Source organism: Rhinolophus sinicus, linkage group LG17, assembly GCF_036562045.2.
Source record: "Rhinolophus sinicus isolate RSC01 linkage group LG17, ASM3656204v1, whole genome shotgun sequence".
Classification (NCBI taxonomy): domain Eukaryota; kingdom Metazoa; phylum Chordata; class Mammalia; order Chiroptera; family Rhinolophidae; genus Rhinolophus; species Rhinolophus sinicus.
The window spans coordinates 6,359,387-6,386,040 of NC_133766.1; the positions used below are offsets into that span (position 1 = coordinate 6,359,387).

The 26,654-nt window shown below is 39.0% G+C and overlaps 1 protein-coding gene and 1 long non-coding RNA gene across 5 annotated transcripts in view; both read left to right on the plus strand.

Annotated features, from left to right (window-relative positions):
- The window catches only part of LOC141569324 (uncharacterized), a 44,317-nt gene extending 39,873 nt beyond the window's left edge, over nucleotides 1–4,444 (plus strand). Inside the window, exon 3 of the long non-coding RNA XR_012492844.1 lies at nucleotides 3,413–4,444. This is a non-coding gene — a long non-coding RNA (uncharacterized LOC141569324). The remainder of the gene's footprint in view (nucleotides 1–3,412) is intronic.
- A 1,023-nt stretch (nucleotides 4,445–5,467) lies between these two features.
- The window catches only part of RABGAP1L (RAB GTPase activating protein 1 like), a 423,826-nt gene continuing 402,639 nt past the window's right edge, over nucleotides 5,468–26,654 (plus strand). For 2 of the 4 annotated variants that reach the window (XM_019725918.2, XM_074322089.1), the window contains exon 1: nucleotides 5,468–5,610. The gene's annotated coding sequence lies outside the window, so the exon portion shown is untranslated. Of the gene's footprint in view, nucleotides 5,611–6,009; nucleotides 6,200–26,654 lie in introns of those variants that run through there. The other 2 variants (XM_019725841.2, XM_019726005.2) reach the window with 1 other exon arrangement.

Genomic DNA, 26,654 nt, shown 5'->3' on the forward strand with positions numbered 1-26,654 from the left:
TGCTAATAAAATGTCTAGGTCAAACATTGATTACTAATAAGAATTATTGAAAAGGATCATTGATCGTGCGGCAGGTATGATTTTCTTTAAAATCTTGCTTTCTCTGTACAGAACATTTTTGTCCCTTGCAAACAAAGAGAGACTAATTTATGATCAATTTTCAGTAATTAGTTATATTATTTAAGTTCTCTGTTTCATTGAGAAAAGAAACCACTCAGTCATTTCTAAAACAAATTTGTGAATGTATTCGTTCATTCTATCATTCATACAGTAAACATTTACTGAATGTTTAGGTACTAGGGAAAAAAACAAGATGATTTTTTTTTTTTTGGTCTCCAAAGAACTAAAATCTAGTGGAGATAGTTATGAGAAATTTTGAATGTAAGAAAGTGTTATAGGTGCTGTAAGAAAGTATGTACCAGGTGTTGGGGCACAGAAGAGTGAGGTATTAATTCTACAAAAGAGATTGAAGGGTATATATCCAAAGTGAGGCACAAAGTGATGGTGGAATTAAATTAAAAATTATTATGCAATTTTATTTATTTTTAATCATAACTACCGATTTATATTCTTATTCCTTCACATTTTCACCCAGTCCCCAAACCCCCTTCCCATCTGGCAACCATCAGTTTGTTCTCTGTATATGCAATTTTAAATGTACCAAAAGGCATAAAGACTGACACAATGAACATCCATTTACTCACCATCTACCTCTTGAGATAAGATGTTATGAATATAATCGTAGGACATAGTTTTTATTAAAAATAATTCTAAACCTGGATTTTGGTATGAAGTTTGAATTTATTAGCAATAATAAGTATAAGTGTAAATATCATAAATACCATAAGAGGTTGTTATTGTCATCAAATCAAAGAATTCATGAGTGCTAAGAATCTTCCTGAAGTTGGAGATGTGTTAGAGAAAGTGTTAGGAATCTTTTCATACATTCTAAAGCTACAGGTTTTGTCCTTTAATAGTTCTCAATTACTTTATGTTAGACTTTTATAGAATTTAGGCATAAATCTTTTTTATCCCCTTCAAATTTGCAGCTCATATTTTATGTAGCAAAGGGAAACGAGACTAAAAAATGTCATGTGGGGAGGGAAGGGAGAGGGCATGAATTTCCCTTGACTCAAGAGGAAAGTGGTAATTTTCCTAGCTTTACCATGAAAGGATGTGTAATTTTTGAAGTTGCTTTTCTGCAAAACATATGTATTTAAGAAATATTTCTTTTATGTCCAAAACCTAAATTCTAGACCTGTGGCAAGTACTTCAAGGGGACTTGGGGTCCCTGCCGAAGCATTGCCTAGAGTCGGAAACAAACCCATTAGGGAGCAGAACGCCGCTAAAATGGCTGATGCCACATCTGCACAGAGGCAGCCTCCTTCGTTGACTATGTAGTTTCTTTACATTGTTAAAAAATAGAGTTTATTTTCAGCAATTTCATTTCATGGTTAAAAAGGAGTTCCTTTTCAACAATTTTTTTAACATTGTCAAAAAATTAATTTCAGATGAATATGGCAAACTAGGCTGACAAACTCGCTACCTTTCTAAAAATATAAAAGTGCTAGATAATAACCTGAAAATTGAGAAAATAGATATTGCCAATTTCAATATTGTGAAAGCAAGAGAGGGGAATATCCCAGATTCTAGAAACAGAAAACCAGCTTTAGAGGGACTGAAGCCAAGTCCATGCTGAAGCCCAGTGGTTCATGTGGGTAATGGAACTGGAAACATGCTTGAGACTGATACACTCGTGGGGAGGAAGAGATGGGCCACATGTTGAGCGTTGTTCAAGCTGAGTGGTTAGCACGTGAGGACTCACATACTTTTTATGCACTTACACACCTTTGTAATAAAAAGTTAAAATAAAACACGTCCTGGGTGCCATCCTCTAGTTACCGAATCTCTTAGGAGTTGAGCATAGAGGTCTGCATGTTTTCTTTATAAACTTCCAAGGTGATGTTGTTACACATTAAAGAGGATCACTGCCCCAGACCAAAGAAAAGGACGGTTGATGAGATGAATTTCAGACACCTGCCACAAGGGATGGGAAAAACAGTTTTTGGTAGGGGTCCTTATCGTCTCTTTCCCAATTACAGAAGTAGTGCATTAGCTAGTTTTCTTCAGAGTCATTTATGGCTCTGCCTCCCTCCTCCACTGCTGGGAAACTTTGTGGTCCATATATACATATTGTTGGATTTTGTTCTTCTTCAGTCTTAAAAGGGTGATTGTAACAGGTTTGGCTAATCATATAGGCGCAGCATGATTTGCCTGCATTACTCGGGCTTAGAGCACTACCTAAAGCTGTGAAATAGAAAAGCTTATCTCTGGGCTATTACTCTTTGTTCCCTCTGTGATTCCATCCTTCCTCACGTTTCCAGTGTCTCTTTTCCAATCTTCCCACTATTAACAACAAACAAACAAAAAACAACACTCAAAAACCATCCAATAAACTCATTTATACAAGATTACTGATTAGAGTCATGAAGTACTCTTTTCAGGGAAAGTTGATGTAAACAGGCCCCAGGATTTAAGTGAAAACCAAAAAAAAAAAAAAAAACAGTGTAGTGATGGGTTTTCAGGCATCAGGTAACCTAGTCAGGGAAGGATTTTTTTGGGTGGTCAAGTTCTTTTCTACATCCTCAGAAATTTTACCAAGTATGTTGTTACCGATTCTTCCCATTAGAACTATATTTTCAGAAGAGTCAGATAATGTAACTACAGCTTTTTTTTTTTTCCTCTGTAACCAGACATGGAAAGTTTAGCTTCGGCTACTAGTAATAAAAAGCAAAAAGCAAGCTATCTTACATAGCTAAGAAAATTTATTGGCTCGGGGAACTTACTCAGAGAAAGGGGTAGGCTTTTAGACCTGCGTGAATACTGACAGTCACTTGAGGACGGACGAGAGTAGGCTGACTGTACACATCAGTTGGGACCCACACCTGGAGCTAGAGCTGGAGTTGGGCCTATTCACATTCAAATCATGAACTGTGTGGACAGAAAAGGGGTTCTATGCAAAGTAACCTCACAGGGCAATCTGATAATAAATTCTTAGCTGGGCAGGTCATGGTGGGTAGTCACACTCCTGGCCTATAACTCCTTTAGTGAAAGTTTTTAAAACCAACCCTGTCCACTGTCTTTAGGCATCTAGGTTAACACCTTTGAAATGCCAGAAGTAATACCCCTCAACAGTGTAACCACCCTCAAGAGAGCACATCATCTTGACTATTCTGTAATCCAATCCCCACCTTGCTTTCTCTCACCTTCATGTAATCTCCCTTACATTCCCTCCTTAATTTCAAATGCATAACAGAAACTGCAAAACTGTTATTCTCTGGACCATTTGAAATCTTACTTCCTGGCAATTGTCAGTTTGGCTCAAATAAATTCCTATGAAACTTCTTTACAGGTTTGGACATTCTTACATTGACAGCTGCCCCACAATTGCAGAGGAGAAGAAACACATTCTGGGAGTCAACTAACAATGCCCATTATGAAGGTATTATAATATTCTACCCCATTAAATGTCATAATTTAAACTCTTCCATTTTTGTTCAATGTTAAACTTGTTTCTAATTTTTTGGTATTATGACATTTTAAATTGGGAGTTGTGAACCTACAGGAGAGAAACAGGGCAGTGTGTGGTAAAATAGGGAACGCAGAAACTGGTGGGAGGAAAAAAGAGTGTGTGTCCTGTCGTTCGTTGATTGTCACCAGGTGAAAATATAAGTCCACTGTTAACCAAATCTTCCACTTTTTAAAGAGAAGCCTGGAATGCATGTGAAATCTTCTGACTTCTAACTTTTACCTTTGGCTAATTTTTTTTGAAACACCATGCAGGTGCTCAAAAAACATTTGTGGGTTAGATCTGGACCTAGGCCACCAGTTTCTGTCATGCTATGAGTCATGCTATAATATTTTATAACACCTCCTCCAAAGCAAGAGCTTCAGTCCTTTTATGGACCAGCGTTGCTAGGATATTTTTAATGTAAAGGAAGTCGTAGTGGGGACAGAAGTGAGCAGCACACATTATATGAAGAATGTTTTGTTATTAATTCTTCGGCATGTACTTAGAACTGGTTTCCTGATGGTAAGGATGAGTTTGTACCAAATCACCTTCACCGTCTCTTATCTAGGTTCTCTTGTGACTGGTCTCTTATCTAGGTTCTCTTGTGACTGGTCTCTTATCTAGGTTCTATTGTGAGGAACAGTTCAGTTTTACAGAATGACCCCTGGTGATTAGAGGTGTGACATGTGGCAATGGGACAGTTTTTCTTTTCCGTGTAACAAGGTGGTACATGGATTGATCCTGTAAGTAACTTAGATGCTATGCTAACTTTAATAGAAGAATTAACTGGCAACAGCTAATGATGGCCATTATTATTGCTTTCAGAGACAAATGGAACTGAATTTAGGACACCATATTTATTTTGGACTTATGATTTAAACATTTTATTTTCTTTTTCCTTTGGCTAACTTTCTTTCTGAGTGCAGATAATTACCACAGTGTTGCCCTTTTTGTCAAAGAGCTTCTCTCTAGTTAGCAGATACCAGAAGGCAGAAACTATGGCCTTTTCACTGTTGACTTTCTCATGGTGTCGTGTAACTTTCCCAGTACTTTCTCTAGTAGCGGCTCAGTACCTACTTGTTGGCTGATTTATTAATTAGATACTGTATGTCTCAGGAAATCGACAGACTATTTGAGTTATTCTAACCCTTACTTTATTAAATATCAAACTTCCAGCGTTTGAGTCAGGTAGGTTTTTGGGATACAGAGGAAGGACCTTCTCAGGGAGGGGAAACACAGCATCGTTAACAATACTCAATCGTCCCAGCATCTGCGGACATTTAAATTAGGAAAAAGGAAAAAAGAAAAAGAACTTGAGAGAGAGGGCCCTTTGGCCAAATGTATTTCTCAGGGTAGCTTTTGGATCTAGATGGACAAATGAGTGCACAGGAATTGCAGTGGGATGGAAAGGAGAGTTTTAAACTAAAGGAGACATTGTAGAGCTCAAATCATTAGACATAAACTTAAATCTTGCTGCCCTATATTCACTTATTCATGCAGTAACATTTGCGGATTTCTTTCTAGGAGCCTAACACTATGCTAGGTACGATGGAAGATGTACAAAGGCATGAAGCAGGTTCTCAAGGATTCTCTAGGGGGATAAAATATTGCACAGATTTACCTAGTTAAGGTTGAATATTAGGTGACACAAACTTAATAGAAACAGAGTGCTTAGGACACGGGGGAAATTTCCATGTCCTTTCTGGCTGCAAGATCTAGGAGGGAGGAAGTCGACAGTTCAAGGATCAGTACAATATTTGTAGAGGAAAGAGAGTTGGTTTGTTTTCTCTCTACCGAACGCAGCTTGTACGCCTGTTTATTACCCAATAGGATGGAGAGGTCCAGCTGAGGGCATGTTTTCTTGATATAAATACCAAGCAGGCTGAGCGCTTTCCCGTTGGTTCCCCGCGGGTTATTCCCTCTTCTACGTCCCCCGAGTCCCACAGAACCAACCAACAAGGGAGCGTTTCCTGAGCACACGATACCGTTCAAGAGGCGCAGACAAGAGTAACTGGAGAGGAGAATTCGTTTTCTTTAAGGTGACGTCCCTGAGGATGACTGGGCGTTAATGAAAACGTGTAAACCAGGTTATGAGCAAGGGCACAATCGCCCCCAACTCGGAATTCGCTAAGGACTCCGTACCCGCTGGCGGGGCTTGAGCCCACTGCGCTCGGGCTGGGGGCCGCCCCTCAGCGCGCCCGCGCGGGCCGGCTCAGGGCGCGGACACCGTCCCGGCGGCTCTGAGGGGCGGTGGGCCTCTCGCCCCTTCCCGGGTCCCTCCTCTCATAACCCGTGTTCTCCGCGGGCTCACGCTCGCCCCCAGCCCATCCGCGGCCAGGCCGGGCCGTGCGCGCCGCCGCCCCCAAGAGCGCGCACGCCGCGCCGAGGGGCCCGGACGCGCGCGCTCCCGACGCACCTCCTCCTCCTCAGCCCGCCCCCTCCCTCGCCTCTTCCTGCCAGCGGCCTCCCCCCTCCCTGTCCGCTCCCTCCGCCCGGCTCCCTCCGCCCTCCCGGGGCTCTGGCGGCCGCCGAGTGAACGGGACCTACCCGGCCTCAGAGCGCGGGCGCCGGGTGGGACGCGGGCGCCTGGCAGAGTTGTTGCGGCCCTGCCGGCGGAGACGTGACAAGGTGAGGCGAGGGCGGCCTCCTAGGGGCCGGCGGGCTGACGGGCGGCCGGGAGCGACGGGCCGGGCCGGGGGTGTTGGCGCCCGGTCTGAGCCTGGTGTGGGTTGAGGAGGGGGCCCGGCCGGGGATGGGGTGCAAGAGGACCTCGGGAGGAGGGCACGGGGCGAGCTCCGGACTGTCGATCGCTGCCCGGACCCGCCGTCCTCCCGAGTGGCCGCTGCTCGCGGCCGGGGCGGGCGGGGTCGCTGCCCCTCACCTGGGGGCGGGGTAGTGACTCGGGCGCTCGCCTCCAGCTGTGCCCTCCTGACATTGTCGCCGCCTCAGCCGCTGCCTCGTGGCTGCTGCCGGGTTCGCAGTCCCAGCAGCCCCGCGTCCGGGTGTGTGTGGTTAGGGTATTTTCTTGCTCACACTCAGGCTTCTGAGAGTGACCGTGTCCGGCCCTCGCACTCCCCCTGTCTCCGCCCATCACTTTGCTCCGCTCCTACTGTGGATGCTGTGGTTTTGCCGTCTGGGTTGGGCTGCATCCTGGGCAGATCTGTACCTGCAAGGAATGCCCCGCTTCAAAGTTGACCGCCTGGCCGTGACAGACACCCCTCGTCCAGGCTGTGGGCGCTCAGTGCCCTGATAACTGAGTCAAACTTTCTGAGACTTGGCCAGTACTTTGCACTGGTCGCCAACGGCGCAGGGTTGGGCAGCGGTGCGTCAGCGTGTGGAAAGGGGCCACCGGCCAGCAGGAGGTGACTGGGTGCGAGGGGACTGGACTGACAGGCTTTCTGATCCCAGGGCAGTGTGTCCAGATGCTTGTGTTTCCGCTTTGTGCCTCTCAGGATTATCTTAGAAAACGTACCAGAACTTAGGTGGCCAGTGGCAGAATTGAAGATTCATGCAACTGAAGGGAAATGCCAAGCAATTAACACTGCGATAGAGAGGAGAACTTTTGCTTGCTTGACAGATTTCAGCGCCGACTGGAAACTGATTTCAAGGCCTGCATTTTTCATACTGGAAAGTTGAGGCATTCTTAATACATTTTAAATTTTCTTGTGCATGGGGGGAAGTACGTAATTGCTTGTTACAATTCTGAAAACACAATTTCACGAAAACCTTCTGACATTTTTCGTGATAGTGTTTATATTTGATTTCTGCTGCACTTCTGCAGATATCTAATACTGTGACATCAGAAGATACAAACAGGAAGTTTGCTTGTAGTCAAATTGGAAGTGGATTTTGTCCACAGAAAATATTGGTCCAGAAGTTGTTATCCCTGGGAAACTGGCCTGTGATTAACTATCTCAACAGATAGTCCCGTATGAAACTGGTGATGAAATTGTAAAGGAGAAAGACCAGATGAATTTTATGTATACACTGTCATCAAATTGTATTAAATGCTTACCTTCTTGGGGAGTTAGTTGAGACTCTGAGTAAGTGGTATCTACCATGTTTCCCCGAAAATAAGGCCTAGCCGGACCATCAGCTCTAATGCGTCTTTTGGAGCAAAAATTAGTATAGGACCCTGTCTTATTTTACTATAAGACTGGGTGTAATATAATATAATATAATATAGTATAATATAATATAATATAATACAATATAGTATAATATAATATAATATAATACCGCGTGTTATATTAATTTTTGCTCCAAAAGATGCATTAAAGCTGATGGTCTGGCTAGGTCTTATTTTAGGGGAAACACGGTGTATTAAATCAGTTCAAAATGTGCTCTGGTATTTTGTATTAATAAATCATCTGGGGAGAATTGGATGTAGTTGGGCAGTGGCTATATGTAAGTATATAACCTACTTTGTATTCTGGAAAGCTGGAAACAGGTAGTGGAGTAAGTCCTAGTACTATTGAGACATATAGTGAATATACCAATCAACATAAAAAGCTGTGACTATAAATATATGAAGTGTTCTTGGGGCTTGAGTTATTTGATGACAATTTTTGTATATTGTAGTTGTAATATTCTGAGAATTTTTATTCCTTTGCTATTCGTTTCATGATTAATATCATTTTCTTTTCACTTTAGTAGGTATGATGTTTTTTATTAGAATGACAGAATTTTCTTTGGCATATGAAACAGGAGTTTTCATGTTTATCAGCTCACTAATTCTAAACTTCTGACTTCTAACAGCTTGTACTTGAATTTTTTTTCTTTGTCTTAACCCATACTTGAACTTGCTAAATTGCTGTATATTTATTTGAGCTCAGATGTTACAGTATTAAAGCTGAAAGTCTTTTTATCCATTCTTTTGGAGTAGTCAAAAGAAGGAATTCCGTTGTGCAAAGTAAAAATATTGTGAGTGGGAGAATAGCCAGGCTTCTAGAGATTGACTCTGAAGAGAGTAGTAGCTAAGTAGCAAAAATGTCTAGTACTGAGGGTGTAGAACTGGGTCTGCATTCCATTGTCTTGAAGTGGTGTGGGGCTGACTATGGCTGGATAGAGGGTGTTTGGAGAGTGAAATCGATATTGTAGCCTGTGGGATTCCCAGGCACAGAGCTTTTTTGCTATGTCCCACAAGTTTCAATGAGTTGCTACATGTGTACAGCTCATGCCTTATATAAATAGGTCAACCCCTGGGTCTGAAGATGACCAGCCGTCCAAGGCTATTCCAGCCTCTGGTTCTTCAGAGATAGCTCAGAAATTTCTTATGGAGACAGTTTTATGAGCATTTGCCGTCACAAGCAGTGGAGGAAGAGAAAGTACAGCCTTGAGCCTGAGTTATGGTAAAGCATATTCAAGTTTTAAGGAGAGATTTAATATGCTGAGCATGGAGACTTGATTTGACTCTTGGCTTTTCAGAGTGAGGAATAATTTTCACTTTATGGCAAGTGTTTGCAGTTGGGTATAAGGATGTGAAAAAAAGGGGACTCTAATAAGGAAGAGTTAGTGGAATTAAGCAGAACTTGTATCTCAACATTCTCCTTTTCATATTTCATTTACTTTCCATATTGTACTCATTCAACAGATAGGATGCCATCATTGTTTAAGTATAGCAAGTTTGTGCTCATGCTGACTCCTTTTTGGAAATTTTTTTCTTTTTTTTTTGGTGTAATTTTTGGGGATTTTCCTGGGAAACTTCTAGGCACATATTAATATTTCAGTTCATTTGGAGTTAGATTTGGGCAAAGATTATTAGTATATTTGAAATTCTGAGCCTTCTTGTTTTCTAAATAGCCTTAAAAATAGAAAACACAATTCTTTATAAACACTCATGAAAAATCTGGTTACAGACTGTGTTGTGATAGACATAGGACAGCCAAAAATATATTCAAGAAACTTCCCCTTGTCTCACCCAGTTTAGTAAGCTTAAATAAGAAGTAAGAAAATAAGAAAGTATTTTTTTTTGAGGAAAAGCCTGATTTTCCCAGAATATCATGTCTAACAACTGTTTGCTGTGATGTTTTTCCCCTTGTCTATTTTAAATTCAACGAATACTGTCAGTCTCTAATCCATGGCAAAAACTTAATTCCAGTAGGGAATTCTCAGTAAGGAGATCTCGTTGACTGATGCAAGTGTGTGCTGGAGAATTTGGCTGGGAAACATCAGGTATGGAAAGTTCCTTTTTTACAGTACTGGTTTTCTCTGTGCCCAGGTTCGCAGAGGGGTGGGGGCAAGGGTACAAATGTCACAATACTTGTATTTTTTTCATACTATAGATTTCTTTTTCTTTTCATCCTTGTCTGCCCCCAACCCTTGAGTAAAAGAGCCACTGCTACTTGTAGGAATATGTTGTGTCCCTTAGGTTTGCAGGCTGAGAACACACAAGTTGAGAATATTGGCCTTTTGCTGATACTTCCTAAGCCAAATTTCCACTCTCTGTAATTTGCCTTCTGGTGAGGTCAGCAGGCATCTCTGTTAACTCTCATTTTTGAAGAGAAATACAAATTGTGGTGGTGAAGAGACTACATATGGAACCAAGAGTAAGATTTATTGCATTGTGTAGTATACAGGGAAGAGATTAGGTGATTGTTTAGCGGAATACTTGCTAAATTGTTTTGACGGAATTGTTTTAACTCATAGTAAGAAACATTAATACGTATACCCTGATTCAAAACACACACACACACACACACACACACACACACGCATACACAGATGAAGTTGAAAGAAAAGTTTGGCGAAATGAGGTCCTTTTCAGGACCTTGCTGGAGCTGGCTCGTCATGCTGGTTTGCAAGGGCAATTTTGCCTTTCTCTTCCCACTTTGCTCCATGTTCAGTGACACCATGTTGGTAGCTTGAAATTGGCTATGGTGGGAGTATTTATACCAGGGAAATCAGCAAATGGTAGATTCATTTTATTAAAAAAAAAAAAAAAAAAGATGAGTTTGGACCCCAAATTGATTTTACAGCCAGCTAACGTAACAGCCCACAGTGGTTTAGACCTCCTCCTCACTTTGCAGATATACACCCTAAGAGACTGAAGTTCAAGGTCACACAGGTAGTTATTAGCAAAGCCAGGTCTCCAGACTGCTAATGGGCTTCTCTCCTCGCTTTCAAGCTTGACTCTAGTGGGCTTCTCTCCTCGCTTGACTCAAGCCATTCATGAAGCTCAGTTGGAGTGCCTAATATTTGCAAGACATCGTGTTTAAAACAGTTTGAGTAGAGATGAATAAGGCATGAACCTTGCTCCTGTGGGGGGTTTAATATGGAAACAAAGATACGGCAGAAAGGAATATGTGGCAAAGAGATAAAGGTAAGATGCTAGCCGTTTAGAGAGAGGAGGGAGAGATTACTTGTAGTTGAAGGGTAAGGGAAAAGGTGACTTTTAAACCATGCTTTGAAGAGTGCGTAGGATTTGGACATGGTGAAATAAGACAACTAGTGTGGCGAGAAAGGCCTTCCTGGACCAGGATGATCAAAGGCCTGGAGGGAAGAGCCAGGCAAGAAATAGTCAGCAGCAGATGGTGAAGAGCCTTGATTGCCAGCTTTCCTTTCTGCTTTTCAGTTGATCTTTCATTTTTGTCTCTGGAGTCACCCAGTGCTTCTTAACATTAAATAAACTTTATATGCTGTGCTCCTGATTAGAATGTGACCCAGAAAGCACTTAGGTATTGATCCTTAGAGTAAAAGCTGAAGGGAAAAGTATCAGTGTTAGAGAAACAACCTTGAGCTTTCCAATCCTAAAACTGTCGGAAAGGGAACAATATTTTCTTTGTAAGGAGATACCATTATTTTTTGTTTTGCCAAATAGACAGCATCAGATTGGCTGCAGCAGAGCAGGCAGCAGTTTTGAAAGTCTTCTCAAAGCGCCCTCTATGCGTAAAATGTGATTTCTAAATGACGGGGTCTTAATTTTTGGAGGCAGGTCTGGTTCAGGCAGAAAGGCAGTTTATATAGATCCCTGAGCTGACCAGCTTTCAGAATTTAGGGCAGCAAGGCTGGGCATTTCATACCACAGCCTGCTGTGATGGATTGATAGATGCTTTACTCTGAGAAGTTCCTTGGATTTTTGTCCCAGCCTGTATGACTGAGGCTGTTTTGAAGTCCTGGATGGAGCTTGCCTTATTCCACAGGGGAATTGGGTGGCTAGAAATGAAGATAAATGCAGTGGGTTGTGCCTGTTAATCACATTGAAGCACTGGGGTTAGTTCTCAGGATTTTCTGCCTGCTTTTGATTTCACACTTACTGCTTCTAATTAAAATGATGCAGTCAATTTGAAGACGCTTTACTCTCTTTGACCCACTAGTTCTATAAAGGTAAAAGCTTTTTAGACTGTTGCCCAGGTGACAACACATACAAAGACTGTTGGAAGTGTGTGGAAAATTTTGGTAATCTTGGTAATGAAGTTGCTATAGTAAATAACTGCTCGGTTGGTAAAAAGCTGGGTTAATTCTGGATGGTTGACAAAGAGTTTTGGATGAGCTTTGGTTCCAAAATAAGTATGAATTGTGTCTTTGCCGTACTGTTTTCCTCATTTATTTAAGCTCTGACATGTAAAGTATATTGTCCTGTCATTTCAGGAGGTTTCAGCAGTTGCATCTGAACTGCTCCACAAGCTAGCACACCCAGTAGCGTGATAAGAGTAAGATGTGGCCTGCCTCAGATACCACACACCGGTTGAATGGAGTAGCTAATCACATTAGCACAGAGTTGTTTTCTTTTCTTTCTTTTTTTTTTTTTTTTTGAGACGTGTTAGGCTTCCCAAAATGAGTTTGTTAGAACCCTTCCAAATTTTCTATCATTTTTTTTTTTTGCAATATAAAATGTATAACACGTCCTTAATTTAAACTATGCAAACATTTTCTAAGGATATATACATACACATAGTGTGTATGTGTGTGTGTGTATGTACACACACACACACCCATTAGTTGTTGGAATTTGTGGTGAAATTACTGTACCTGGCATTGACTAAAAACAGGTGTCCGACCTTTGAAGACTGTCATGTGAAATAGTCATAAATATGAAGGTTATGCAAACCCAAAGGGATTTTTTGTATGCCAAATTCCAAGAAAGGAGCACATTTTAAAAGGGAAGTGTGGAATTCACTCATGTACCAGTGAATCATTTTTCAACCTCTCCTCTACCCCACATATACACTTAAACATTTTGCCCTCATTATTAGCAGTAATCAAAATTACAGGACTTTTAAAAACAGACTTCCTCTGCAGAGGATGCAAATAACAAACACTATTTTTAGAAAAAATACAAACCTGTGGTTTTTGTTTTTAAGGTTTAAGAGACACATAACACTAGTTTTTGATAAACCGTATAGAGTCTTTATTCTGTGCTTCAAGATGTATTTGTCATTTTGAGGCCCTCTGCTAACGAGCATGATGTAAATGCAAATGGTTGTTAGCGAGGTTATTAGGTATTTCCTTGAGTAGCTTGTTTCTTTGTAGTAAATTAATTTTGTTCTGACACTTTCAATAGATTATACTGTAGTGAAACGTCAACCATTAAAGGGAGTCTATACATATACTAGCAACAATATGGTTTCTTAGGTGGTTTTACAGGAATTTTGTTATTTCGGCAGCTATCTGCCATCAGATCTTATTCATTTATTGTTTTAGTTCCACAAACTTCTTCTCTCATGAACTGTGTTCTTTCATTTTAAATCTTTGTTTCATATTTGTCCTGCTGTTCATGGCCAAGTTTGGACTAATGTTTTGATTTGCCTTTGTCCCAGTCTTTCTGTACAAAGACGTATTACGGTCCATCAAATTGGTACTGAATTGTAATTCAGTTAATGTCTCCTTTCCTCTATCCATTTTCCCTCTCAGTATTCTAGAACTGACTCTAACACTAACCCAAGCTTCCTGGTAGTTAATGAGAAAATGAAATTAGATATTATTATCCAAATCCTAGGACCACCAATTTGCCAATACCAGTGAACCTATAAAATGTTTATGCATGACTTATGCAGCTTAATTTTTCACTAATGAGTTTAGTGAAAACCTCAAGGTTTTTGGTTTTTTTTTGTGTGTGTGTTTCTAAATTCTGGCCTGCATTTTATATTTCTTATCAACATTGTCGATAGTTTTGATAGATGAAACAGGTTTCTCCTGTTGCACTTGCTTTCACAAACAATAAAATAGCAATCTCTACAATTTGAAGATACCAGGTAAAGTTTTTAAAAGATAATCTAATAATAGTAGGTTAGAGAAGCCAGTTTGTTTAGCAATTAATATGATACTTTCCATTTTACGTATAAATTTCCTTATTTTTGCATGCTAATTATAGTGAAACTTTATTATGTTCCACTGAGCATTTGCTTTTCTAAGTGAGAGCTTTAGCAGTTTTGTACTTTTGAGAATTTTGTTTGGAAGAGGATTACAATAGTAGATTTTAGGAATTTTGGTTGGTTAAGGGGTGACTGGGTGGGTGAAGAAAAGTCGTGATTAAGGTGCAGTCACTAGAAAAAACATTTTTGGTGTTTTTAGACAATGTAGGTAGAACAGAGGACCTTACTTCTTGATCTAGTGCTGCTCTGAGATTCAGAGAGAGTAAGTGATTTGTTAGTTTTTTTCTTTTTGCATAATAATAATAATAGTGAACTAACGTTAATTGAGTGTTTATATGGGTTAGTTATTATAAGATCATGTGCATTATCTAGTTGATCTTCACAAAAACGGTGTGATATAGGAGCGATTATAATATTCCCAGTGTGCAGATGAGGAAACAGGTTTAGAGAAGTTCAGTAACTTGCTTAAGATCAGATAGGTCTTAAGGGGCAGGTCTCTTTAGCTCCGAAATCCGCTGTAGTGACTCTCAACTCCTGCTCTACGTTGCTGATTCTTTACATGGGGATGATGATACTTTCCTTGCCTGTTTCATGGGCATGGTTATGAGAATCAAAAAGGGTGAGATTTACCAAAGAACACCTATAAGTGTGCCTGGTGTTTTCATTTTGCTGGATAGTTTTTGAGAAATCAAAGAAATCTTTGAAGTAGATAAGCACATATATTACTCTGTAATCACTAACGACATAAAATAAGTCAAACAAATGAATATTTGAAAGGCTGCCATCTGCAAAGTAGAAGACGTACATTGTGTGTGTGAGTCCAGAGGTTCAGTGAGTAAAAGGCGAAGGGAGGCAGACGTGTAGGGTGTACTGAATAAAAAGTGGACTGGACTGTTTCTAGCAACCTGAACTCTTTCTGCAATGAGGAGGAGCACATGTAAATAACATAGGTGACCCTAAGGTCCTTCCAACATTAAGAATCTATGAGACTTTGTAGTGGGTGACTTTTCTTCTATTCTAATACCTCAGAATAGCTAGATACACTCCAAATAACATTTTCATTTTAGCTTGGATCATCCATAGTCACCATTCTTTTTGATTTTAGTTTAGTTTCAGGTGTACAGAGCAGTGGTTAGGCATTCACGTAATCTATGAAGTGATCCCCCAATAAGTCCAGTGCCCATCTGACACCCTACATAGTCTTTGCAGCATTATTGATTATATTCCCCACACTGTACTTCACTTCCATGTGACAAGAGTCACCATTCTTTAAATGTCAATTTCTTGCCCTTAGGTTGAACAAAAGTTACAGTTGCCTGGGAAAAATATAGTTAGGTATTTTTGCCCTCCCCCTGTAAGAGAAAAATACGTTTTTGAGGGTACAGTGACTAAAACAGCTTAATCGTAGGTTGTCACATGCTTGATACTTTTCTTATGACTTTCCCTTAAATTTAGATTTCCTGAGTGTGTATTTTCAGAAGAAAGTTAATATCATTGTGGGTATGAAAGGTCGTTTTTATTGTATGGAGTGTTACAGCTTTATGGCTTTTTATACAGTTGATTTTATTCTCTGGCCTTGTTTATTCGACAGGCATTTGTAAGACAGTGTATGGATTTAGTGCTAGGGCAGCGGAGATAAGAAAGCGTCTGTTAAAGACCTGACAGTCGTAGCGGAGAAACAGAAATGCAGTGGAGTGTGGCAAGGATGGGGCAGCTTCCAGAGCATTCTGTTTTCCTCCTGTTGTGATATTAATACTAATAACGTTGTATTGTAACTTGCCTGTTTTTGCATTAGACTATAGGCTTTTCAACAGCACAAATCTGTTTTGTTTGGGGCCCTGAAATTGGTGTGCCCTCGGTTTGAATCTTGGTTCCGTGTGGCACCGGGGAAGTTATCTGTAGAAGGGGATAATAGTACTCATTACACAGGGTTATTTATCTTGAGTAAGTTAACAATCATAGAGGAGACATAGCAGTTCTTGGCGCATAACTCAGTTCGCGTAAATGTTTTCTTCCCCTTTCTTGTTGTGTGTCTGGCGCTTAGGACTTTCAATCATACTTTTTTTAAAAAATTGTATTGGGGAATATTGGGGATCAGTGTGTTTCTCCAGGGCCCATCAGCTCCAAGTCGTTGTCCTTCAGTCTAGTTGTGGAGGGCGCAGCTCAGCTCCAAGTTCAGTCGCCGTTTTCAATCTTTAGTTGCAGGGGGCGCAGCCCGCCATCCCATGCGGGAATTGAACTGGCAACCTTGTTATGGAGAGCTCGCGCTCTAACCAACTGAGCCATCCGGCCGCCCCTCTGCCAACTCAGTGGCAGCTCATTGTCTTTAATCTAGTTTGTGGAGGGTGCAGCTCACTGGCCCATGTGGGAATTGAACCAGCAGCCCTGTTGTTCAGAGCTCGCGCTCTAATCAACTGAGCCACCTGGCCTCCCTCAATCATACTTTTTAAGTGAATTCGTGAGCTATATGTTAGAACTGAATTAGATCTATCGTCTATCTATCTATCTATCTATCTATCTATCTATCTATCATTAACCTTATTAAATGAAAATCTCTTAAAATGAATAATAACTAGTACATAAAAATACAGTCTTTGAGTTACATGGGAGCAAATTATTTTGTCTCCAAGTTAGATTACCAGCCTGAAAAACTTTGTCCAGCCCTTGTCAAGCTTGTAATTGTTTTGATGGCAGTGGGTTTCAAGGAGGTGGAAAAGATTGTAGAGTTTCTTTACCTGGACTTGCTGCTTTCTGACCTTGTCCGTTTGTGTTGGTGGCTGTGCCTCTCATTGCCATCGTCTTGGCCTTTTTATGAGGGGATTGTTATTGATCTATTTTTTGGGGAGGAAGGAACCCTGAATCTGACAGACTTACTAACTGTGTGACCTTGGGTAAGTAATCCTACTTTGGGGTTTATATATCTGTAAAATGAAAGTAATAATACCTCATGACTGTGAAATTTAAGGAATAAAATAGGTGTCAGGTGCCTAGAAGGTACTCCGTACATGTTGGTATTCTCAGCCCTGCTACCAAGGTGGAATCCTCAGTATTCCTTGTTTAGTAGTAACTTTAATTGACTGCAAGAAACCAAGAAATAGGGTGAAGGAGAGAGAATTGGGTGACCTGGGGAATGAGGGCAGAGAACCTGTGCCCTTGACCTCCAGTGGAAGACGAGGACGGGTGTGGGGGGTGGGGGGTGGGGAAGGCATGTGGCTTTCTGTGAAAGGCCAATAGGTGGAACCAGATTGGATCAGATGTGGCATAACATCTATATTCCGGCTGAAAACCTGATAAACTGAATGGATGGTAGTTTGGGTTTCTTTTAGTTATTAAAATGCTTACTTGATTAGAGAATGATTTTTTCTGATTGAGCTGAGTCTAATTTATTCAAGGCTTATGGACTGTTGAATCGTTTTATGATAATGTGTTAAGACATTTCAAAGAATGAAGTTATTTTTTTTCCCCTTTAATGTCACAAGCTGTTGAGGTCTATATGCTGCTATGCTAGTGGTATCTGCTATTTCATTGCATCTCTGCTGTTGGCAAGGCACCATGTTAGGTGCTGTGAAGGAATGTAAAGAGGTATGAAGCATACACCACGTGTTTCAGGAACTTGGCTGTGGTGGCGAAACTAATACACACATGTGTTAAAAATAACTGATTTTTTAAAAGACCAGCATTACTGACAACAAACAAACATATTCTCTGAGTCCAGTATCCCTAGCATCATTTGTTTAAAGATAAATAGTTTCGCTGGGAGACTTTCTTAGGCTGCTGTGCCTGCCAGTGTTACAAATTAATAGGAAAATTGGAAACTGAAGTTTTTGGCTAATGTTAATCTTTCATCTTATTTGAAAATATTATAATTGTCTTGTAATTTCTTCACTAATATCGTCTACGGATTTTAAAAATTATCTATACATCTTAAAGTGTCTTTATTTTGATACCTTCAAATGTGATTGTTGAAAAGTTGGTAAATCGTTCTATGTATCATTCCAAAGTAGATTAAATTAAATCATCATGATTTAGATATTTTCCTATGACAGCATTTTATCTTAATTTATGTATCACTTGAAAAAAATCAGATTAGTGCCATATTTGTTATTGAATTTGCCTGCAGTATCTTTCATACTTAAATGGTCACGTTTTGATCAAAAGAAGCATCGCTTTCACCCCCTGCTTACCTTGCCTAATGTTATACTTGGATTATCAGTGACTCTCTAATCAGAATGCTCTCTCGTTCGAATTTCCTGGTGCTGACTTCTCCTTGTCATTCAGATCTCAGCTTTCTCCATTTTCTCTGAATCTTTCCCAAGCCACCCAGTCTGAAGCAGTCCTTGATCCTCCAGGCTTGCTCTGCCATGGTGCTTTATGTAGCGTAATTCAAAATACTTACCCCATCACAGAAACTCTCTCCCTCCCTCCTTTCTTCCCACTCCACAGTAGCATGTAAGCTCCTTGAGAGCAAGGACTTGCATTTCACTTCTGATGTCTCTAGAGCTTTGAATAAAGCACTCAAAATTTTGTTTATTATTGAATGAAGCAGAAATTCTTGCCCCTACCCAGCTTTAAGGCTTTCTTGAAAATTCTTTCACTTCGTTATCCCTGGGTTTCTTCCTCTGCAAAATGGGTGGGGGATTGAAGAGGAAAGAGATTGAATCAGGATAACTCTAAAATCCCTGTCATTTAAAGGCCTGCCATTAGCTTGATGTGAGCTATGAGTACTGATCTAATGGAGCTGCTGAATTTGTGCTGAGCTACTTAGTTTCTTACTATCTTCTCTTGAAACCAGTAGTACATATTTATATTTGCAAAATGACTGACAGCACTGGAGAATCCACTCTGATTGTAGAATGAGGTCTCTAGATTATTAAAGAGATTACATCTGCAACTTGATTTCTGCTCTGATGATCAAATTAATTAAGATACATTTCTTTGGCATATCCAGGTATTAGGTTGAATAGATCTTTCTGGTATTGACTCTACAAGGAAATTTGACTCATGTCAACTTTTTAATTATTTTTAATTATGAGAGTTATGTATATGAATCATAAGTTGAGGTAATATTCATATAAATAAAATGGGAGTTTATATAAAAAGTAATGTTTGTAATAATTTCTGGGAGGCAGTGGGGATTGTAGATATAAACTATACTTTTTCATTTGGCCCATATGACTAGAATTTTAGGCAGTTGGTCCTTTCATTCTTTACTTGGGAAAGCATTGTAATGAACAAAAACATTTTTGAAATGGGTTGAGGAGATAAGCAGACAGTTGATAGCAGAGGAAATACAACCTATAAGGAACTGGTTGGTTAGATCTTATCACTAATCAAATAAATGTTTATTAAAGCAAAATAAAATACTATTTTATGCCTATTTAAAGTTTTTTGAAAATAGTAATATGTAATACTGGTTATTGTTTGGAGTTAATGGTTAGAGTTTTGTAAAGCAGGGATATGTAAATATTGCTAGTGGATTATAATTTGGCAGTATATATCTAGAATTGTTAGACTATTCATAACCTTTTAATAAACCTTTGATTTAGTAATTTAGAAATTGAGAATATCCTAAAGCAATAACTATAGAAAAAAAGGAAAAGATAAAAAAACAGGTGTTGCAGGAGAATATTCAGAGCATAATATTTATAGTAGCAGCATATTGGAAGCAACTTAAATTTCCAACAATGGGAGACTTTAAGTTATGATAGATACACTTATTCTGAGATCTATTATGTAGCATGAAAATAATTACAATTAGCATAAAGAAATACTTATACATTTAAGGAATAGTGAATATAATCATTTAAAGTATATAAGGACAAGATGAGGAATTCAGTAGAATGCTAATTGTGTTAGCATGATAGGATTATGGATTTCTTTTGTTTTCTAAATTTTCAAAATTTATGTAACCTTTATAATGAAAAATGTGTAAACTCAGGTTTTGCTACCTTTGATAATTTGTTAGTATAACTGTGGTTGCTAGATTTAGAAAATAAAAATACAATGTTTGAGACATACTTATACTAAAATTTTTTGTTTATCTGAAATTCAAATTTAAACTGGGTGTCCTGTGTTTTTTCTGATAACCCCAAGTGTAACGTATTTTAATTATAGTTAAATGTTAATTGAGAAATGTTGGGACACTCTGCTTCCCAAATAATTCTGTTGTTTTTAATTCCATTAACTTAAAAAAAAAACTAGGATTATTTAGCTGGAAGAATTTTTCTTATGGTCTAGTTTTATTTCAGGACTAGTTTTTAGGTGATGCTTGAAGGAAATATGCTTCAATGTTTGGCAAAAGTAATTAAAAAATCTTATTGTTTAACAAATGTATATGATCATTTTTTGTGTACTTAACACAATGATAATATTAGATGCTGTTTACATTAGGTAGAAGGATGGTGTGTGAAGCTATCAGTCTTAAAAATAGTGGCATTTCTGCAATGAAACATCACATATCTATATCTGGGAAGGTGCTTTCCTTATAGCACACTTATTAGTCGAGTGTTTGAGAGGTCAAGAAAGTTGGAATAGTAGGAAAGGGGAAATAGGGCTGTAACTACTCTACTTTGAAAACTGGGACTTTTTTTGTAAATTTCACATTTGAAGTGAAAATAAAATGACATTTATTAAGAAATTCCAGCAGTTTTCTAAGTCTTAAAGGAAAAAATAGATAATCTTTCCACAGAACAAAATGTCATAACTTTTTGGTTTGAGAAATATAATAAGAAATTTGGTTACCAGAGGGAAAGTAAGGGAGGGAGGAGGTAGCAAAGGGCAAAGGTGGTCAAAGATATGTTGATGGAAGGAGATTGGCTTTGGGTAGTGAATACACAATGCAATATACAGAGGATGTATTATAGAAATGTACACTTGAAACCTATATAATTTTATTAGCCAATGTCACCCCAATACATTTTATAAAAAAGATTTGGGGATCCAACTCAAGATAAGTCATATGAAAATGAAGATTAGTAATTATTGTTGATGGAGTTAATGTATTCACACTCAAGGCCTTTGGTGTACTAGGCACTAAGTGACCAGGTAGAGACCCTGCCCTCATGGAGTTAATCGTTTCAGGAGGTTGTCGGGATTACAGTGCTCAGTGATAGCACAATGACAGCCCTGATGAGCTGAGCTGGTAGCTCGGAGGAGGGCCATCTTACCCGGAAGAGCGATGACGTCCACGTTGAGAAGAGTAGGAGTTAGTCATGGTCATTGACGTGGGTTGCTGGAGGGTGAGAGCAGATATGAGAGCTCAGAGGTGGAGAAGAACATAGCACATTTGAAGAATGAAAAAAGAAAGCTCAATGTGGATTGGACAACAGGTGGTGTAAAGATGAGCAAGGGCCAGGTAATGCTGGGCCTTATATCATTAAGAATTTTGCGCTTTATCCTAAGAATAGTGTGACATTAGATTTCTGTTCCAGAGGGATTATTTTTGCCTGGGTATATAGAATGTAAAAAATAAGGCTGGAGTCAGGAAAACCATTTAGAAAATTATTACGACTATCCAGGTAAGTGAACTAGGGTGGACGTAGAGAGGATGGAGAGGAGTGAACAGATTTAAGAAGTTTTTGTGAGATAAAATCAATAGGACTTTGTGATATATTAGATTTAAGGGTGAGAGAGAAGGAGTCACTGATTCTTGGGAAGCTTTACCAAGAGAGATTCAAGGAGGAACAGAGTTTGGGGAGAAGAAAAATATGACTTCAGGTTTTGATGTCTATGAGTGAAACACTGTAGATGTCTATAGGCAACTTGACATATGGTTATCGTAAAAGTTGATGTCTGGGTTTAAAATGCGCTTTTTATGACTAAGTGAATAGAGTAGAAGAGGCCCAGAACAGAATTCTGAGGAACTCCCTTTTGGAAATGGAAGAGGAACTTAAAAAAAAAAAAAAATAATAATGTTTGTTTCTAAAAACTTACATACTTATATATATTTTTTCTGTTTATTTCTATTTCTGTTTATTTTGTTTTGTTACATCTCTTTCCTATATTAGATTGTAAGCCCATGAGGCAGGACCATATCGCTTGTTGACTTTCCTATGCGTAGTATTTGGCACGTAGTATTCACTCAACAAACATTTGTTCAATGAATAATTACAGTTTTCTCTATTATTGTATTTTGAGTCTTTTCATTGTAGGTATTCAGTTTTGGAATCTCTGTTTTATTGAACGATCAGTTTTTCTCTTTAAATCAATATCATCTAGACATGTTTTCTTTTAACTTTTTATTATGGAAAATTTCAAATTTATAAGAAAGGAAATAGTTTACTTAATATACACATAACTATCTAAATTGAACAATTCTTCTGTTTGTCATCTTCTTTCATCTCTTTGTTTGGTGTAGCACTGTAAATTACAGAAATTGATTTATTTTATCCCTAGATATTTAAACACATCTCTCAAAAATCACATTTTCTTACATAATCACAATCACATTCTCACATCTAAATGAACAATTTCTTAATATCATAAAAAAAATTTGTCACTTATACCAAAACTTTGTGTTAGTTCACTAGAGCTGCCATAACAAAATATCACAGCTTAAACAACAGAAATTTCTTTTCTCACAGTTCTGGAAACTAGACGTCTAAAATCAAGATGTCTAAGACCCAGTGTCTTCTGAGGTTCTCTTTAAATCTGCAGTGACATTTTACCCATCCTTAGTTTTCAAACGTCATCTTATATTCTTGTTCCTTGTTCTTTGAGATATAGTTTGTTATCAACTATCAACTTTTGAAATATTCATTGCAAAATTTCATTTTAAGCCCTCTGTGAGCTGAGCTGGAGATACAAGATGAATAGTCTGCACTCAAGGAAGACAAATCATTTAGAGACGTTAATTGTGAGAGAAGTTCAGATAAAGTGAGTTGGCCATTCAAGTAGAAGAAATCGTTTGCAGTAGGAGGGTAGAAGATGAAAACAGAGGTAGCTATTGAGCTGAGTTTTTGAAGGATTGATTGGTAGCATCTAGATGTGGCCAGATGAGCGAGGAAGAGTGTTTTAGGAAAAGGGAAGAACTTGGACATGTATATGGGGGCTATTTACTCTATTAGAAATTAAAATTGATACTTTAAAATGCTTATTTATTAAAAATAACAGTAATAAACTCATTGCATGTTAACATAAATATTTTAGTAAAAAGTAACTATTTCTAAAACAACAATTTAGTGAGAAGATAGCATTGTTTTACATTTTGCAAATCCCTTTAGTGTTCGCCATAGTAGAAGACAGACTCTCATATCTGCTGTTGCATTCACTCGATTGTGGTGTGCTGTTTGGCTTGAAATATATGAAGAGTGTCTGGCCATTCAGCTTTACCTTAACCACCCTCATCTTGAGGGGAAGAAGCTGAGAGTGTAGGCATTTGAAGATCTCCTCCAATGCATACTCTTTAACCGGAATTAATAAGATAACCTGAAGATTTTGTGGGGGAGGTGGCATTTGAGGGGATGCTTAAATAGGAGGAAAGAGAAAGGCTTTACTTCTGTGTTTCCCCCAAAATAAGACCTAGCCGGACCATCAGCTCTAATGTGTCTTATGGAGCAAAAATTAATTTTACTGTAAGACTGGGTCTTATATTAATTTTTGCTCCAAAAGATGCATTAGAGCTGATGGTCCGGCTAGGTCTTATTTTTGGGGAAACACGGTGTTTCAGGCCAAGCAGTATAAACAAAGTTATGGAAAATTACATGTCTCAAGATCAAAAGATTGGAATGGTTACCATGAATTCAAGAGGTAGAACAAAAGTAAAAATGACCACCTTAGAGGGGGATCTGCTGAAGTCTCAAGGATAATATAAAAGATCACGGGGCAATTGTTATTAGTTGCCCGGTAATGCTGGGTGGAACATAACTAGCCATTTATTGAGCACTTTCATTATGTCAGTTACTGATCTAAGTGTACTACGTGTATTTAATCTGCAAATAACACTAGGAGATTGGTATTATTAGTATCATTTTATACCTGAGAAACCTGAGGCACCGAAAAATTGCATTACTCACCTGAGATCACACAATTTATGTTGCCAGCTGGGATTTAAACTCAGGCAGTTGGGTTACAAGACCTGTGCTTTTGTGGAGCACACTAAGTTGCCCTTAAATATTAAGAAATAAGATTTAAAAAGGAGGATGGGACTAGCTTGTGAAGGAATCTTAAAACAGAGGAATGTAAATTTGAGACAGGAGACTGTCAGTAGATGTCTGATTATTTTCAGTTGAGTTGATTTAAGAAATAAAATATTTGTTGTGTGCCAGCTTTGTGTGTGTCAGTCGTTGTGGTAAGGCTGTAAGGATGAGTGTGGCAGAGCCTGGTAATTGTCCCTCAGTAGCTGCCTTTCCTTTCTTCTGAAGTAGTAGCTTTTTAAGCTGAGCTCATGGTCACCCATAATAAAGACTACATTTCTCAGCCTTCCTTGAAAGCTGAGAGAGTATAAAAAAAGTGGCCGAATAACTAAATTCAGGCTTTTGGGATGTAAGATCCTTGTAGCACCTTGTTGGCGTTTGGCTGAAGTGATAGGTGGTACACATTCTTCGTCCTCTTTTTTTCTTTTGGTTTGGTCCTTTCCTCAGTCTTACTGCCTGTACAGTGCCAAACAGAAGAGAATAGAATCTCTTTGAAATGGCAATTCTTATAAAGAAGAATTACATAGAAACCTCCTACAATGGCAGAAGGTGAAGGAAAACACTGTGATAGGCATTAAAATCCGGTAGGGGCAGCAAGAATACCAAAGATGTGTGGAAAATGGTTCATTAGACTAGTAGCGCTCAGTTGGTGGATTTGAGTCTGTTGCTCCTGGAGCAACACACACCTCTCCCCAACCTGGCATTCTCAGGAATGTCAAACTCCTAAAGATGCTTGGCCAGAAAGAGCCCTGGTTAGCCATTCATTTGAAATGTCAGCGAACCTCAGGAAGAAAGTGGAAACAAGGCTCTCAAGTCACATGAGCAGCCTCCTTTTATCTTATTGCGTGTAACCCCAAGATGCTATTGTTTCTATTTATTTTTAGTTTTTGAATAAACTATTTTTCAGAGCAGTTTTAGGTTCACAGCAAAACTGAGCAGAGAGTACAGAGTTCCCATATCCCCCCAACCACGACGCACGCACGGCCCCCCACTATCACCATGGGGCGTCGGCCTGGGGCGTTTGTTACAGCTGCTGAACCTGCGTTCCTGTTGCTCCATGTCCTCGTCAGAACGTGGTGTGGTCAGTGTTCTGGATTTTGGCCTTTCTGATAGGCCACGTGATGGTGTCTCACCATTGTTCTCATTTGCGTTTCCCAGATGACATATGACGTGGAGCGTCTTTTCATATACACTTGTCATCTGGGTGTCTTCTTTGGTGAGCTGTTCATTTAGCTCTTTTCCCAGTTCTTAATCGGGTTGTTCATTTTCCCATGCTATTATTCTCATCCCCTTTTCCCCTCTTACAGGTAATGGGACAGACACTATGTCTTAGTGGTTAATGATGAGTCCTTTAGAATCTGATTGACTGTCTCCATCCTTTATTAGCTGTGTGACTTTGTGAGAGTGACGTAAGCTCTTTGTGCCTCAGTTTCCTTCTTGGTAAAAAGGGGATAATAATATGTGATGATTAAATGAGTTGATAAATATAAAGGACTGAGAGTAGGGCCTGACTTGCAGTAAGTGCTTAGTAAGTGTTAACACTTAATATTTATCACTCCATCGTTTCATCTACTCACCATCACTCTCTGCTCTTTACTGTATTCCCTGTAGAAAACTTCTGCTAAACTTATTCACACTAAACTGTAAGAGATTTTCAGGGATATTTATATTTTTTAGTCTTTATTATATTTAAAACATCACATTGGTACCACATGAGCTTATTCTCTTGGTGAAAGAGTCAAGAAATAGACAAGTGTATATATATGGAGTAAAAGTGAAAGTTCCTTTGCATGTAACACGCCCTCTTCCTACTTCCTCTTCTCTTTCCAAATGTAACTACTGGTAACAGTTAATCATAGATTGAGGTTGAATAGATTGGCCTGAGTGTTCCATGTTAATTTTTTTTTTTTTTTTTGATCTGAAGTCTTCTGGCTTGTTCTTGCCTAGAGTCTCTTGTAGTAGAGAAGTTTCATGAAGCTTTCCAGTGTTAGCTTCAGGACTTCTCAGTAGGTCAGACTCTCAGACTAAGACTTACTTCTCTTTATATCTTTCATTTATGGTAGCCACGGGTATTTAACTTTTGATTTTGGCGCTTGTGTGCCAAGATTGTCCACCTTATTGAAGATGCTCAACGTAAGTGGTGTTGAAGGTGATACCAGGTCACTTGGGGTCAGGGTAGAGTTGTGTGTTGTGCTCGTGTTGTTGTTTGCTGTATAGGGCAATGATTCTTGAGCTCTTAGGGTTCCCAGACTCCACTGGAATGTGATTCTAGGGATAGGAGGAATCTGGGAGGGCTATGAGTGCCCTGTGCCATCTTCCTTTTTCTGATGACAGGATCTGGGAACTGATGAAGGATCAGGAGATGCCTTATAAGTTTTAGGTCTTACTTCACAGTCTACTGGTTAAGGACTGTTTGGGAAGTAAATATCCCAGTTGAGACGGAGATAATTGTATGCAGCTTGCTTTGAGAATTATAGAGTTAAAGTATTATACTTTGAAGGGTAATCTTAAATTTTATTTCTTTTAGGGTTTACTTATAATTAAAATGTTATTTTGTTTTACTTAAAGAAATATCAAAGTATACATTACAATAATTATTTCTTAAAATTTTCTGCCTTTATTTGAAAATCCTGGGAA